Below are 13,420 nucleotides of genomic sequence, written 5' to 3'. Positions count from 1 at the left end.
ACTCATTTTCAGTTCCTATATCATCACAGAACGAAGATGACTGGTTGTACCATATCAAACCTTTTTCTAGTTAAAGCTGTGTGGTTCAGACCACACCACTGGCAGGCAAAGCTTCTGACGTGCAAATCAGAAATTTCTTGTGAGGGGATAAGGGAAACACTAGAGGCTTTATAATTTCAATAGTGTGAACAAGAACAGACTTTCACAAGAAAAATGTACTTGAAAACAACATTATTTTGTGCTTTCTCAGGTTGTTTTTTTTAATGCAAAAATTAAGTACACCACTGGAAATAAATAAGGTTCATACGATCAGCATCTGTTCAGATAACAAATACTCTTTATGAATGTAAATAATTGTTTATATTTTGCTGGAGAATGAAGAGAGGACTATACGTTAAAGTGACGTTTATTAACTGCAAATTTGTCTCACTCTGAGACACCCTGGTAAATCACCATACCGCCACTGAAGTCAGAGGTATGCTGAAGTACAACAGATGAGCATTCAGCCCCCTCCTAGCTTCAGTTAAACATTAGCCATAAAAAGGGTAATCCTTTTGACACTTTTCCTCTTAGTTATTAAAACATGTATTACGCAGCCAGTAAATCTGATCACAAGGTATTGTTACTGGCTATAAACTATCAGTTTGATAGGACAATGTTGGTGCTATTTATTTTTCAGAGAATAAACTGTGCTTATTAGTAGGTAATCTTATTCGGAGATTAATATTTACTTAGTGTTCTAAAGAGAGATTACTACATTCTGTTTGTTAGATAAGTGAAATAAATAATGTCTGCTGCTTTTTTTGGTATTCAGGATACGTTAATGCTCCTAGTAGTTAGTATCAATGGCCTTCCCCTATTATTTAGATTTATTGGTGAAGGTCCTATAAAAATTTATAATGCACCATACATATCTGATACAATGTAACTTAATAAAAAAAGTCAATGACAAATGCTCTGTTGAGTTCAACAGCTCCAGAGAGCCTTATACCTGCATGACAACCAAAGTACTACTTACTGTTTGCTAATTTGAATAGCCATTTATTAGCACCAATTATTTCCTAGATGACTGTATTTTAAAATCGTTCATCCCTTTTTAACCCAAAACAAACCATATAAAGTCTATATTTTAGGGAATGTTGTTTATCTTTCATGGAGTTGGTTTATAATGAATCATGTGCTGTTTACATTGTTCAATTTCTTTTAAAGATTCTAAAATGTGACTGTCTATTGTCTCTCTCACTCTCTAACCCCCCATCCTCCCCCCCCCCCCCCCCCCACACACACGAAGAAAATCCATATTTTAAATCTATGCTTCGTCACCAATTACAGCACCAGGAGTATTTTTCTTAAACTATCAGAAATTGTAAAATCTCAAATAAAGAAGTAAACCACATTGGACTGTGACTTTCCTGCTATTTTTAAAAAAATCATTCTGATAGAAAGTAATGCAGCATAAACCACAAATTGACTTTGCTACCATATTTTATAATATCAGTAGATAACTAATGGGTTTATACTACTGTCAGAATTCATATTTATGATAGTTCTTTCCATAGGTTATTGGCTTATTATAGGGACAAATTATTTGATCTCCACATTTAGTTATATCAATATTTTACATTACAACCTGCTACATTAGATTTCTGTAACTTGGATGTAAAACTTAACTGATGTTCCAACTAGAACTTTAATAAAAAAAATAGTCTACTTTCTGCTTGATGGCCACATAACATTCATGTTAGAGAATTACATGTCTGCTTCAAAACAGAACATTCCCATTAAAAAAATCAGTTCATTTATTTAAAGTTACAGAAGTGCTAAAAAGTTTATATCCTATGGAATGTAAACGAGATGTAAAAAGTAGGTATAGAGACTAAATACTACATATGTGCCAATCAGACATGATTCAGCTAAAGGGTCTACCTTGTATAAAGTCACAGAGAAAAAACTTGGAAGGTGTAGCAATTATCCACATTTACACCCAGCAAAATAATAATAAAAAGTAGCAATACTATTTTCATGTGAATCAGGCACTGAAGACTTGATTAGCTATTCCCCTCTCCATAGAGAATTGGATTTACTGATTTTGAACCGCATGTGTCACCAGAAGAAAGTAGGTAGTGTCTTTCTTTAGAGGACAAATATTTTATACAATTAAAATTTTTGCAGTTACAACATTATTTTGCAGAAATGTAACTCAAAAATAGACTACTATTTTTACAGCAGACAAATAAGAATTCTCTCACTTAAATGTGTTTCGGTACAACCTATTTTTTTATTTCTTTTTTATGACTGGTTGATCAAAAATGTCCTAAACATATTCTCTTTTCTCAAACTGAAAATAGTTTTCTGTGTACACAGATCTAATGTGCATGTGTGAATGCCAGACTAGAATGGACTCTAGCTGCACTGAAGTCTCCATTACATGATCATACACTAAATAAAGACAAGAAAGAATTTGCACAACAAATAACCATTCAGATTTAGACTCACCTAGTCCTACTGATTTCAGTGGATTTGCAGGGGATGTTAACTAAGCACTAGAAAACATTGGGTCTGGGTCAGATTCTGAATTGTGGTTTATTTCATCTGGTTCTATGACCCTACATTTACAATTACAAACACACTCTAAAAGTAAACACTGAAGAGCTATATTATATTAATGAAAGCCAAAATTCTAAGTAAGGCTGACAGTTGAACTTTAACTTGTCTGTTAAGTTTCAGTGTTATAATATAGAAGTCTCTCCCTGTTTCTAGACCTGTGACGTATCTTGGCACAATTAAAGAAAGCTATGAAACAGATTCAATCTTAATTCTGAATTTTCTACCTTGTGTAAGTTAAAGATCATTTTTATGTGAATAATACCTTATGCCAAATTTGCACTAGAAAAAAGTATATATATATAATGCAGACAGACATTAGTCTGGAAAAGGACTCAAAAGGTTATTATTGTTCTAGAGTATAGAATAACATACTGAAAAAGATTACTCCCTTGTAAGGGAGTTCTGGACTTCTGTTACAGCTATTTCACCTACAGTTTAAGATGAACACACGCACTGAGATAACATGTGAAAGAATGTACGGTTCTTCCACAGAAAACACAGACTTTTCCATAGTTTAATATTAAACACACTACTATGTAATTGTACAAGTATTTCATAATTTCTCCATCTTGTGGTCTTGTGCTTAGGCAAAACTATCTCTGAAAACACACATTCAGTAGTTTAATTGTAACCCTCAAAACGTACCTAATGCTATCTAAAATGAAAATCTATCAGTCATGCATTTAGTGTAACATATACAGGCAGTCCCCGGGTTACGTACAAGATAGGGACTGTAGGTTTGTTCTTAAGTTGAATTTGTATGTAAGTCGGAACTGGTACATATTGTAGGGGAAACTCTAGCCAAACATTTCTCTAGAGCTCAGTTTTATTCTCCCACACCTCACTTCCCTCAGTCTTTTATTCTCAAGCTGAGGTGTCTGCTGAGAAAAGCCGCTCCGCGTCTCCCTGGTCTGCTGGGAGGGGGGGTGCTAGCTTCGCATCTCCTGGTCTGCTGGGGGGAAGTAGCTAGTGCAGGGTTGCCTCACCCCGTTTGTAAGTAGGGATCCGATGTAAGTCGGATCCATGTAACCCGGGGACTGCCTGTATAAACAATTACAACTAGAGATTAAAAATCACTGGCCATATCATAGATGGAAGACAGCAACATCAAACTAGAGACTTGGAACAACTCACTGTTTGTTTGTTTTTAAAGAAAGCTCTAATTTCTTTATTTCATTCCACTTTTGTTTTAATCTTATCCAGAGAGGAGTTCTATTGAACTACATATATTTGTGTCATACTCAGCAGTAAAAACGCAAACATGTACTTTTGGTCTATAACAAAATGCTGATGAAGACAAAGGAGAAGGTATACAGACAGAACAAAACATGCAAATATCACAGCAGGGATGAGAACATCTACTGTCCTTACTGTTTTTAGAGAAGGATAAAGAATTACTTCCCCATGTGTTACCTCTCATTACCTGAAAAGGTAAAAGGCAAGAAACTGTAACACCTTCAACAGTAAAGTTATCATACGGCAGTAGGTTTACATATTATATGAAAACCATTCACATTTATTATTTGAGAAGTTTAGAATATTTATGCCTTTCTAGAAGAATAAATTGAATGTTCTTTGGAAGACTAAGAAATTATTTGTAAATAATACCTGTCATTCCAGATTTAAATGAAATACATGACTTTGTACACAGACAGCCATTTAAAAACATTAAAATATGCGTGAATTAATTGTTCATATAAAGAGTTTAATTTTCTTTAACTCTTCTATCAAGCTTCAGTCAGGCCACAGAGGGGCATCTAAGTGGTGTGGCCCAATAGTTTGAAACTCTTACAAGCCATAACACTTATTTTGAAACAAATGACTTCTCAAGATGGAGCAGTCTTGCTATCAATCACCAACAAGTTAATTCTACATAATAAGGCCGGTTTGGATGCAGACTGATACATTGAGAAACGTATCTAAAATTGATTAGAGCAGCACTCAAAATGAATGTAGCCCTCCAAATCACTTCTTTGCTCAGAAACATTAATCTCAATTATAAGGAGAGCTTCATAATGGTAATGCTGTGTCTTATAAAACCTGATTTATTTAATACTTTTTTTCATACCAAGCAATTAATCAGTTTTAGAACTAAGAAAAGGAAAGCTTTTTAAAGTGTACATTTCTACTGTGTTATTCTTTAAAGCATTTGCGACCTCTAAAAACTTGCAAGATTTATTTTTCAAATAATTTTGTAACTGACAACGTAGAAATATCCTAACTATGGACTTTTAAATAAAATGTTACTGAAAATTGGAAGCCTTTATACATTAACACTGTGTTTTAGTGATAAAATTCAGTGATTCTGTACTTGTGCAGCTTGCCAGCCATACTAAAAGTAAAGTGCCATAAGAGAACTTCTTTCATTCAACCAGATATTTGGAGAAGGAAGAAATTCCTTGCACCCAATCAAAGCCTTCCTGAAAATATAGTAGAATCCTACTTGATAGACAGTGATCAACTGAGCACACTATCAGAACAACTAATTGCAGTAGGCTAAAATGGCCAATCCACATTCCCACATCTGGTGAAACAGCAAGTCTGTTAGAAGAATTCACTACTGCATGAAAGGAAACAGAATATAAAATAAATTAAGCTTCTAAAATAGAACTATAAATACCATATACTTTCTAGGCTTAGATTTAACATCTCTATTTTATGCATACAGTAGCTCAAATTTGGTCAGTCAAACTGACCAGGAAAATATACTGTATTTGCGCATAACAAGATCTTAAAAGTAACATACTGGGAAGATTTTCTTTTCTTTTTTTTTATTCTTGCATTGTGTTTAAGCAGGGATATGCATTTTCTACAAGCTAAAATTTTATAGGTCAACATGAAACTACAGTAAATTCAGTATCACTTTACAATACAAGATACTGCTGTCCCAAAGTTTTACCATAAGTTATTTGCGTTTTCTGTCAGGTCACCATAGCACAATATAGTTTTCTATACACTGTCTGATACCACCAGATGCAGAGCGCTCTCAGTCCCTACTGGGCCTAAGCCAAAGCCCATGGAAGTCAATGGGAGTTTTTTCCTTCACTTTTATGTGTATGAGAATAAGGCACATTGACTTCAGTGCAGTTGACAGTTTTCAGCACCTTACAGAAATGGATCTATAGTTTGTCAATTTTTGTCTTCATGTCATGGAAGGTACAATACAATTAATTTCAACTTCAACATTTTATTTTCTGGTATTTGTATGGTTTATCTGCAATGAACATTCTTCATTTGCACAAGGATTTGTATCTTTAATTCCATTTCTTTTTGGTTATATCCTACTCTTGGCTATTTGTGTACAGGATAATTACTCCTGGATCAAAAGGGAAATACCAGTTTTAACTTGCCAACTGAATTATGAATGCTGCTCTGGAGTTTCCCCCTCCTCAAATTTTAAACAAAAGACTTCATTTTTGATGGAAGGACTACTTGACCATCCTTTCAGTTTTACATGTGTAAAACTATTTCACTTCTATTTATTAGTCAAATATATACATACACATACACATCTTCTAGTTTATCAGACTAAATAGGTAACAAGTCCATAATGACAAAAAAGACCAAACACCCACAGACCTCAGCACTATAATGCAAGACAATTTGAAAAATACTGTTCTAGACAACTATAAGATTTTATATGATCATCTGTAAGGTCTTAGAATACATATTCTTCCTGACTGTTTTGTATGTACATGAAAATTCATTACACTTCAATAATCGTCTTAATGTGCCTTTGTAATCCTGAATATCAGGGTTTTTTTGGTTCAGTGTAGTTTCAATTTTTTAGGGGGAAATTATCGTGTTTATTGTATTTCTCCAAGGAACATGCACATAATATAATTTGCATTTTAAAATTCCTGTAATTAATTATCTTTTAGAGGTATGTTTAAATTTAAATGATGTCTTGCAAGATGATATAAGAATTCATTTATGCATAGAATTTTTTAAAATGTTAAATATATTTAGGCAAAACATCTGCATCTAGAACAAGCAATAAAGTGAATACCACACAGAAGGATAACAATATGTAAAGTTAAAGGACTTCTAATGTCAAACAGGTTTATCACCTTTAATGGGTACAGATGCAAGCTACTTAACTCTTCTCATATTTAAAAGCAGACTATTTTGAACCTAAAATATAAATTTGAAAGAACTTTGAACTACAGAAGACCACAAAGTAATCATTGATATTACAACTTAAGATTGTAGGTCCCCATGTACTACTTTCTGTGTATTGTTACTTGGTTACACAGTATATCAAACTTTTTAGCACATAACCCACAGACACTGACACCCACAGAATATATAAAACAGTAATCATCTAAGAAAGAAAAATTCAGGAAGTAATATCATTAGATGAAAACAAACTCTCACCCTTACAATTTGGAATGTTTCAGTCACTATGTAATAACTTTACCTATTGTTATGTTTCCTTTGTAATGTATGGAACACACATGAAAGGACATTCCTGCCTGTTCTCTTTTCCTTCTTTAAAAAGTAATAGAAAGAACAGTAGAACCTGAGCATATTTCTGTTTCGTACAGACCACCCAATGGAGCCTGCCACTGACTACAAACGTTTGACTAATACACTGTCAGAAGATAAAGACTGCTATGAAAAGAAAAAAATCTCAATCATACAGACCACACATAATATGAACCACGTTAAAATCTACCACAAGTCTAGCCGGGGCAAGCTTTTACACTTCTTCAACTTCCGTTGCTCTTCCAAAATAAAAACCTGGTCACTTCCATTTATCTTCCAAGTGCACCCGAGATGACTTGAGAAAGTCAATGCAACGGCTGCGGTAGCAGATCTTGTTGCAGTAGCTCTACCCTGGAATGCTCTACTGCGCGAGCCCGCACCTTTCCTCGCTCAGAGGAGACGTTTGGGATAAGCAGCGTGTGTGTCTACGCTTACTCACTGCATCCTTTCAGCAAGGACGGCGAGACCACGTTTGGGAAGAGCAGCACCACGCAAGCGGAGAGCATCGCCAGCAGGGAGAAGCGCAGAACTCGCCTCAGCTCGAGCTATAAAAACTCCGCTCCTTTGCTAGGCGCGTTCCCCTCCTCTCGTGGTCCCCTTGTCCATCCCCTCCTCGCAATGGGGTGTTGAGCAGGGAACCAAACAGCAGCTGCCACTAACCCGAGTTCCTCTGCGAGGAGGGGATGCTCGAGACGGGGGCAGGAGAGAGGCAGGGAGTCTGTCACACACTCCCACCAGCCCGGCTCAGAGCCACTTGCCGCCTTCAGGAGGGGGAAGGACACGGTCCCGATTTAAACAAGCTCCTGGCACCCTCCTCCTCCGCGCGCAGCGGCAGCGTCACCCCGCCACCGCCACACACCAGCCCGGCCCCTAGGACCGGCGCGGAGCGCAGCCTTCCACTTACCCCGGGCTGCCCAGCTCGCCCTGTCGCTTCTCCTCCTGCTCTCAGTATGATCCCAGCAGCGGCGCCGGGAAAGCACCACGCACCCAGCGCTTGTCCAAAAGCGGAGGGGGTGGGGAGAGAAGGGGGAGGGGAAAGCAGAAAAGAAGGGAAAAGTGTTACAAGTTCCTTCGCCTGCCCGCTGCTGCGCCCCGCCACGGCTTGGGGGTGGGGGCGGGAGGAGGGAGAGAAATGCACAGCGCACAGAGTTCACTTTCGCCTGCTCCCTGGGCTGCCTCCCCCCGGCCCCTCTGGCTCTCTGCTCCTCTGGCTAACAGGGCGCGTGGGGGACTTGCTTGCCGCTCCCAGGAGACAAGGAGAACGCTACACTAAGGTGCCCGGGACCGGCGGCGGCAGGACCCAATTGTGCACTAGCACGGGGAACCCCAAAGGGAGCCTGGGCACAGCAGCCCTGCCAGTCAGCCTCACGCGCCAGAGGAGCCTACCATGCGCCGCCCCAGCGCAGAGCGGGGGGAGGGGGCGAAATCCGCTTCCCAGCACAGGGCCACCGGCTCGCGCCTGACCATTTATAATCCCCGGCGCCTCCGCTCCAGCGCCCGCCGAGTGGACAGGGACTTCCTTCTGCTCCCTTTAGCGCAGCGATAGCCCCTTGGCTGCGTTTTCCTGCCAGCTGGGACTTGCTGGACTGAACCACCTTTGCCTTCTTCCCCGCTTCTCCCCGACGCCGCCGCCTGCCTCGCTTAATGTAAAATACCGAGGCTCCCATGCTGCGTCCAATCAGTACATCTACTACTAGTGCAATGATTTAGGGGTCATCCATGAATAACACTTCACGCTGATGAATGGCTCTTTGCAGCTTTCTGCCATGATGAGGGTGTCTGCACGCTACTGATTGCAAACATTAATGAACTTACAGCCTCATTATATATTCTCAGACCAACGCGAGGAGAGGAGTTTTTATTGGGGGGGGGGGAGGCTGATTGATTGATTTTTCCATGGGGAGAAGGATAATTGTGATAAATAGCTGCATTTTTACCCGGGTGCATGCATCTCGTCAATGTAATCAAAACCTCTGGTTGTATTCTTAGAAAATACTTTTCTTGCAGTTTCAGAGGTTGGGCATATTAGGTCAGCTGAGTCACTTGAGAAGGAGGGAGCGAGCAAGAGACTGCCTAGGAAGATTGATGCGAAAGCTGAGGGGTATAATTAAGGCTTCACAAACCCAGTAGGCGAACCCCATTCAAAGTACCTCATAAGAGTGACCTGCGACTTTTATGAACAATCTCCTGTCGGAAGCGTACACCTTGTGATGAGCCTAAAGACTTTGTACCAATAACTAAAACACTGTCCTACATATTTTAGCTCTGCGATAGTACAACTGAAGTGTTTACGCTGTGGCCTTACTTGATGATTTTTCGACAGTATACTAGACTTTTAGAACAAGATAAATAAAGGCCAACACTGAGAGTGACCTGATGGTAATTTATGAGGCTTCTTTTTAAAGTAAAGTTTTCCTAGCCGCACGTACACAGGCACATAGAGACTCTTCTGCTTATTTTCTTCCTCCTCTTGTCACTCTCCTCTTCCTGCAATCTGCCTCTGCCCACAAAAAGTAGATAGTGACAATATTGGACTGTATAAAACGTTTCCACCAGTACCACAATCATTAATGCATTTTAACATTAATGTTCACATTAATATTCCTGAATATCCTTGACCTGTCCCTCCTCTAAAACAGAGAAATACCTATCGTCCTAGTTTTACGTCTTTCATTTTAAGTTTAAAGAAGTTTTACACGCCAAATATGAAAGTTCACAAATGTTCACGAAATTAGCAGGTTTTTAAAAGCTATCTGCCAAAGTATACTGATTTTCCAATCTGGGATATATTTATCACCTTTCCGACTCAATTATGGATACACCACTACGTCATCCGAAAAGTTTCTTAATCAATTCCCAAGATATGCAATTATTGGAAATACCATGTAATCGGGGAAACCCTATTACGTATATTGTTGACAAGCACGGTTAGCGTTACTTATGATCCACTCAACAATTCTTTATTTTCTATGGAATTTTACCCATTTGTTTCCTATTGCTGTTAATCTGGGAAGCAATACACCTGACCATCTAAACTGATTGAGGAATGATGGACGAGCAATGAGAACCACATCTATAAATCACAATATATACTGTATAAATAAAGATCATTCCGCACTATCATGCTTTTTTACAGCTAGTATAATAGAAAACAAATGTCTTCGTGGGAAGCAACCAATTGCTATAGTGAAACACTGTGTTTATTTTATAATATGAATAACTTATTTTCTCTACAATAAATTTGAAATATTACTAATTGTTTCTAACCACCTCCGTATAGTTTACCTTACGTTTCTGAAGACGCTAAAAATAAACCATTGGGCAGAAATGTATACTTTCGTGGCTTCGGTAGTGCTACTTAAATGATGGGGATTTCGAGTAAAGAAGCAGGAAGCCTTAATAAGTCAAGAAACAGTTTGAAAGTTTTCTTTACACCACTCCTATATTTGCTCATTTTAAGACTTACAATAAAATGGAGCACACAGATAATAAAGATAGCTTTGTTATACGGTATTATCTTGCTTTACGATTCAAATCTATTTCACACATTTTTAAATCTTGCTTATTAGAAAAGCCATCAACATGTAAAATGTTAATTATATTACATTAATTGTATATTAAAATATTTAGCTAGATAAACATGAATATTCTTGATTTTATATCAGACATAATTGTGTAGTACAAAACAGCAATGGTCGTTAAATTTAAAACTTTTTCAGGGAGGGGTTTGGTATAGTTTTTCTTACTGACATATTCTTCTTATATAAAATGAAAAAAAATGGTTATGTTATAAAACTGTCAATATTCCAAATGCATTCTTGACGATGAAAAAGCATTTTCTCTAATTTAACCAAGGCTCACGATATACCAAGAAGAACTTTGTCACCTCTATACACAGTGAATTAAGATTCTCCTGTGTTACAGAGATTACAAACCTTCTTCCTTATTCAAAGCTCATAGCATGAACTACTTGTCAAATGCTTGTCTGCATTTCTGAAGTCCGTAGAACATTATTTTTAGAACTTTAACTTTACTGAAGTAGTATTATTAGGCTTACCAAAGTTTAATTACATTTCAGCCTTCAGAGTTTAAACTAATTTATAAAGTGTAAAGTCACATTTGTTTTAAATCTCTGTAGGCTAATATCTTTCCAAAGGCTGTCATTAAATGTGGATAAACTTGTTAAAAATCACAGTCTAGACTTAAAAATGTAAAAGAAGCAGCAACTTCACGATTTTAAGATGCTAATAAGCTTGTATTTGTAGTGCCAGAACAAAAGAATATGCATTCCTTATATGAATTACACAGAGAGACTTTTTAATGTGACTATCAGTAAATCTTGCTTCTTCTCGGAGTCTAGGTGTTATTGAAGGAAGAGAGCAGAATGTACTCTGAATCAAGACACTCTGGCTCCTGCACTAATTACCAATAAAACGAGAAGATGGGGTAAATTCAAGGCGTCGTTATGTACTTCTCAAACTTAAGTTCCTCCAATGTGTCTTTTTGGAGGTGTATATCACATCACAGTCTTTATGTACTAGATAATGGCATAATACTTGGAAACACTTGCAGTCGTTAAGTCTCTACCCCTTTCAACACATGCAAGTGTCTGAACAGAAAATATCGCAAAACTCCTTCGCTGTTTTAACACCACTGAAATACAGATTATACCGGAGGAGACTGTTTCTAACCACCAGTTTGCTTCTGGGGTAAGCATCAAAACGTGGTTTAGGACAGTTAGGTAAGAGATTGTCTATATGGGATCTCAATAGCTAGCGCAGTACATTACTCTGGATAGGGAAAAGCAAAAAAAAAAAAAAAAAAGGTTGTTTCGGCTGCTCAGTCTTGGCTGACCAAAATGTGTCAGTCATTATTCCCATTTGTTCTTTCATGCAATTAGCTTCGTGGTTTTTATCCCTGTATAGGAGCAGACAGGGACTGGCTTAACAGCTACTTCATATTTCCTTTCGAAAATATAACAGTCGTCTCATTTCTATTGCTTCCTCAAGTCTGCCTAGCTACTGTGCATGTTTTACACGCATGTGAAAGCATTCCTGTAGGTCATCCTGGTGTCAGATTTCACAAAGGCTCTCAGAAGATAACCTCTAGACTTCATAATTGAACTTTACTGTTATTACATCTGTCCCAGCAAATTGTGGAAATGAGTACTTGTGTGTGTCTGCCTGGCTTAATTGGATGTAGGTGTGTACATTGTGACTAACCCCAGACAGGCTTGCAGTTAGAAAGCTTTCAGCGTGTGAAGGTCTTAAAGCAAACTGTTCTGGGTGACGCAGGCATCAATATAGACAAAAAACAAGCTTTGACTAAATCTAAGATTCAAAACTAAATCGTAATAAAAAGTGATAACTCATAACTAAATTACTAACCACATCATACCTCCTCGTTTGGGTAGAAGAAAACTTTTCTGAGAATCATATGAACTAGATAATACTTGAGTGAGTCCAAATGTTAGTAATTTGTCAATACTAAATAAAAAAGCTCTGTGCATATATTAGTATGGAGACGGGGAGGGGTAAGCTAAAGGTTAAATCAGGAATACAGGAACATCTCAGATGTTTCTATTAGCATGTTTTACTGCCAGAAATAAGTCATGACATTTATTTTCCTCTGCTGTTAAATTGTGGTAAAATTATAAAAAAAATATTTTAATCTGATCACCAACAAAGCCATAACATTAAAGGGCTGTCTGTGAGGGAAATATGTCTTAATTTTCTTAATTAAAGCAAGCTACATACATTCATTTTGGACCACTGAATGTACTGATTATCATACAAATGGACCTTTAAATGCAGGTCATGCTTTTCTAATACATTTGTTTGTGACTATGCCACCACTATAGTGAGGTTGTCCTCTGCTGAAAATGTTATATGTTCACTGAACGTTACTGCTGCTCCTTTTTACTTTATTCTCAAAGAAGACCCTGAAGCAGTCTGCATATAACTTGGAATACAAAAAATGACTTTCACATACAGTTACTACTTCACTTCCAGATATTGATTGAGGTAATTTTATGGCTTCATAAACAACCACATAATCATGTCCTAATCATAATTAGTAGTCAACATAAAGAGCCTTTATTGTCTTCCTTGTGCATTAGTTGCCCAATTTCAGGGAGAAATTTCAGAGCATGTTGACTGATACAACAACCTTCCAGAACATGAGGTACTATTGGATAACTATCCACAATCTCTACTGACACGAATGTATAGTTTTTAGAGTCATAAGCAAATGTATAGCTCTCTTATAGAATTAGTCAGTTTCCCTATTTGAAATGTAACCAGCATTTATGATTATTTTTCCCTGC

General features: G+C 37.5%; 1 protein-coding gene across 5 annotated transcripts in view; it reads right to left on the bottom strand.

The window, feature by feature from the left end:
* TENM3 (teneurin transmembrane protein 3) overlaps positions 1–13,420 on the bottom strand; it is a 2,294,790-nt gene that overhangs the window by 625,716 nt on the left and 1,655,654 nt on the right. For 2 of the 5 annotated variants that reach the window (XM_075930247.1, XM_075930249.1), the window contains exon 1: positions 8,000–8,699. The exons of 2 other annotated variants lie outside the window; for them this stretch is intronic. The gene's annotated coding sequence lies outside the window, so the exon portion shown is untranslated. Of the gene's footprint in view, positions 1–7,534; positions 7,551–7,999; positions 8,700–13,420 lie in introns of those variants that run through there. One more of the 5 variants, XM_075930248.1, reaches the window with a different exon arrangement.

Source organism: Pelodiscus sinensis, chromosome 5 (assembly GCF_049634645.1).
Source record: "Pelodiscus sinensis isolate JC-2024 chromosome 5, ASM4963464v1, whole genome shotgun sequence".
Classification (NCBI taxonomy): domain Eukaryota; kingdom Metazoa; phylum Chordata; order Testudines; family Trionychidae; genus Pelodiscus; species Pelodiscus sinensis.
This window is presented reverse-complemented; position numbering and strand designations above follow the sequence as displayed.